The sequence below is a fragment of the Lactuca serriola genome, chromosome 2, assembly GCF_051521515.1.
Source record: "Lactuca serriola cultivar US96UC23 chromosome 2, Lser_US96UC23_V15, whole genome shotgun sequence".
Classification (NCBI taxonomy): domain Eukaryota; kingdom Viridiplantae; phylum Streptophyta; class Magnoliopsida; order Asterales; family Asteraceae; genus Lactuca; species Lactuca serriola.
The window spans coordinates 42,916,816-42,921,093 of NC_136409.1; positions in this window are offsets into that span (position 1 = coordinate 42,916,816).

Below are 4,278 nucleotides of genomic sequence, written 5' to 3' on the forward strand. Positions count from 1 at the left end.
CTGGTCTCGTCCCTGGTCCGACCACCAGGCTCCCAAAAACTCATAAGTTAGGGCTATTTAAGCCTAAAACTCTTCTGCATCATGCTCTGATCAAGAATGCTTCATCATAACAGCCTCTCGCTAACTAGTGCGTACTACGGCCCCCCCATAGCATCACAACGACCACTTACAGACTAGTGAGTACTACGGCTCCCCGTAGCATCACAACAACCTTCTACTGACTAGTGAGTACTACGGATCCCCGTAGCATCATAACACCCCTTCTCTGACTAGTGAGTACCACGGATCCCCGTAGCATCACAACACCCTCTCTCTAACTAGTGAGTACTACGGCTCCCCGTAGCATCACAACACCCTCTCTATGACTAGTGAGTACTGCGACTCCCCGTCGCATCACAACAACCTCTCTCTGACTAGTGAGTACTACGGCTCCCCGTAGCATCACAACACCCTCTCTCTAACTAGTGAGTACCACGGCTCCCCGTAGCATCACAACAACCTCTCTCTGACTAGTGAGTACTACGGCTCCCCGTAGCATCACAACAACCTTCCACTGACCCATGGGTACTACGACTCCTCATAATACCACAACACCCTTTCCGTTTGGCGAATACCACGGCTTCCCGCAGTATTGCCACACCTTCTCGCTATCTGGTGGATACTATAGCTCCCTGTAGTATCACCACACCCCTTTGCACTAACTCATTGAACTGCAACTCTCAGCAGTCTCACCCCACTAACTCTTACCACTTCACAATCTCATCCTCAGATTGACGCCACACTGCGATCATTACTCATGCTCTACGGACCATCCATAGATAGGTACACGCACCCACCCGAATTATGCACCACTATAACTAACGACAATCGTCATAACAAACCACCTTTCCTTGCTGCAATCCATTACCTTAGATAATCCACTTGCCGTCTCCACTCACGACCCCAAAATTTATCCAAAATCCAAGATGTTAAACTCGGATACCTCGATACACCACCCTAGAACCTTGCGATGTCTCGCCTTAGCCACTGATCTTCCTGATATACAACCCGAAATTCGGAATATTTCAAATTCTCACTTTGAAATATGGAGGGATTGTCAACGACCTAGAACATGTTGATGGAAATCTGAAACTCCTTCCCCTTTTGCTCATACCTATGCCAGAATACTCATAATGACCCTGAAATTGGTTGACTGATCAACTCCTGCCCTTCCCAAACTACATAACAGCCCAAACATTGAACCAACATTCCTCAACCAACGAACTACCCTACGAGCCAACCACCTTGATTTCATCTTTATAACCTCAAAGAATTCCTATTTACCACAAGGTCTCCGACCAACGGTCACTTGCCGTGGAAACACTCATCCTTTTTCAACCATATACCACCTGCATTATCTCGCTCTGCACCTCGCCTAGATCACCAATAACCCTGGACTCATGAATCCGCACCGCGGGTCTCTTTATCCAGATCTCTAACCGTTCTTGAATGAGTCTTTGATCCTCTCAATAAAATATCCAATTCTCCCCAACCTAGGGTTCGAACTGTCACCAATTGGCACACCGACAATCTATCCCACAGACTGATTCCACCAATAACATCGCACCTCTCTTGGAAGGTGCTACGCAACGCTCGATGATCCCTCCGACAGAGACCAAGAAACTCAAAATACCTGAATCTCAGATGAAATCCTTAGAACTTACCATCATGACTGCCTCTAGTCATTCAGAATCTCACACCATAACATCACCGGACCTCCCAACTGTCCAGTATTAACCCTGACTCTTAATCGGGAAATAATGAACCATCATACTCCTAATCCTCGACTCCTCGCCCACTGCTACGACACGTCCCTTATCAAGAGTAGAAACCACATTTCCACTCTCTATACCCATCAAAGACAATAAGAGTCACCACCCTGATACACTCCTCTTGATCGTCCAACGCTACGGCTAACACATCCCCTACTATACTAATATAGGGTGTATCCTGGTCCTTGACCATCTCAGTCCCCACTGACAACTTGCTCAAGCTCTATCATCCCCTCACGGCAGACCTACTGCCAGATACTCTGATTGAAGATCACCATCAGTGCGATCCCACAGGGCTCACCCCCAAACTTAGAAACTGAAATATCAACACCTCTTACGTCTCCCTCGTGAAACGGAAATAACACCACTCGGGTCACAGAAGATGACACCTCCACTATCAACTGATTTCTCAACTCAGACTGCAATCCCCCATAAACACCATCCTTACTCATCCTCGTGTCATGTGAATCCTACTGGCATCTCACCAAAGTTCCTCAGGACTAACCCGATTTCCCTTTCAAGTTCTGCTTCAACGCAACTCGTGCAGCACGACCCTCTTGCCCCAGACTCTATCACATCCGACCTCAGTCAAACAATCCCAACAGGATAGCTGGAAAAGGCCTAAGCACTATCTGCGACGAAGCATGGTACCCGAACCATGACATCACCTCCCAATCTGCTACGAATCATGGTACTCGAACCATGATATCACCTCTCAATCTGCTACCAGTCATGGTACTCGAACCATGATATCACCTCTCAATCTGCTACCAGTCATGGTACTCGAACCATGATATCACCTCTCAATCTGCTACCAATCATGGTACTCGAACCATGATATCACCTCTCAATCTACTACCAATCATGGTACTCGAACCATGATATCACCTCTCAATCTGCTACCAGTCATGGTACTCGAACCATGATATCACCTCTCAATCTGCTACTTAGATCCTCTGGAATATCCCCTGTACTGAGTATGGGTCCTCTGCTTTCGGTAGTACGGGCCCATACTACTTGCCACATCTACCCATACTTTCTACATGGACCATCCCAGAGTTTCTAGGTAGCTGCTCAACCTTTTCGATCATCAATTCTCTCATGCGTGTTCGCTCCCCAACGAAATGCTCCACTTTGTCAGCGCACTCATCTGACCATGGTCACCCCCTAGGCTCTTCCTAGGTTCTCACACTTCTCTGCCATCAGTTGATGAAGAACTCCTAATGATGCCAACCATCTTCCTCCTGAATATCGTCATATTCACTTAGTAGTTGACTCCCATCATCGAGATTTCTACAAAGCACAAAGCAAGCAGCATTCGGGCATCGAATAATCTCTACCAACACCTAAAACCACTCTAGGATACAGCTCTATTGGCTCTATTCACACTAAGCAGGTGTCACCGAACTCAAGCGACTCTACCCCACGCGGTCATCTAACTACCCTCTCAGTAGGCTCCCCCAATGCTCATCTAGGTATCTCTCCTAGATTACTCCTCTACCCAAATCCCTCTGTACATAGGATTCCTGCTGAATACTCTTACTCAGCACATACTCGAAAATGCATCATGGATAACAACAACTCCTAGGCTAAGGCATCACAAGTTAGGCCACTCTAGTCCTAAAATATGAAATACCTAGCCTATCTCTAGCATGCATAATATCTCATAACATATTTCATAACACGAAAGTAAGGGTATTTTAGGAAATCATCGTTCAGGCTCTGGCTGATTGTACACACTGCTCCTTCCCGTTTTCTCTTAGAAACTCTTGGTTGTCTTAGAAAAATCATTTATTTTGAAAATTTTCCTTATTTCCTCAGTTTGAGTCCAGATATACTCGAAGGTGCATCTGAATCCCTCAAACCAAGGCTCTGATACCAACTTGTAACGACGTGAAAATTTAAAACAATTTTCCTTTTTTTTTTTGAAAAAAAATTGCATACTTTTCATAACATATCGTATAAAAATCTCTTTTATTCAATTACAGAGCACAACTCCATTAATAATACAGGATCCTCATAACTCTTTCTCTGGTGTGTACAATCAAGTTGGTGCCATCCCGCGATCTTGAAAAGAAAACCTGAAACACATAACACGGTAAGCACGAAGCTTAGTGAGTTCCCCAAAATACCACATACAACACATATTAGCCACTCGAGGCTATAACTCTGTTTGACCTTATGGTCAATGTGTCTCAGTGGGACCCTCCAGTCCCATAACTCTTGTGGACCCTCTGGTCCTAACCATGTGGACCTTCCGGTCCTAACTCTGTAAACTCTGAAACATACATAGCATAAATCACATAGAAATAATGCAGTATATCACATCATATAAATAGCATACAAAACACTCTGTCACATAACTCTAATTACCACTCTAGGTAAAGTATAGTGAGAAGACTCACCTTGGATGAAGAACAACTCCTAAAACACTACTGCTACGCACCGACCTCTAACTCTGTGCCTA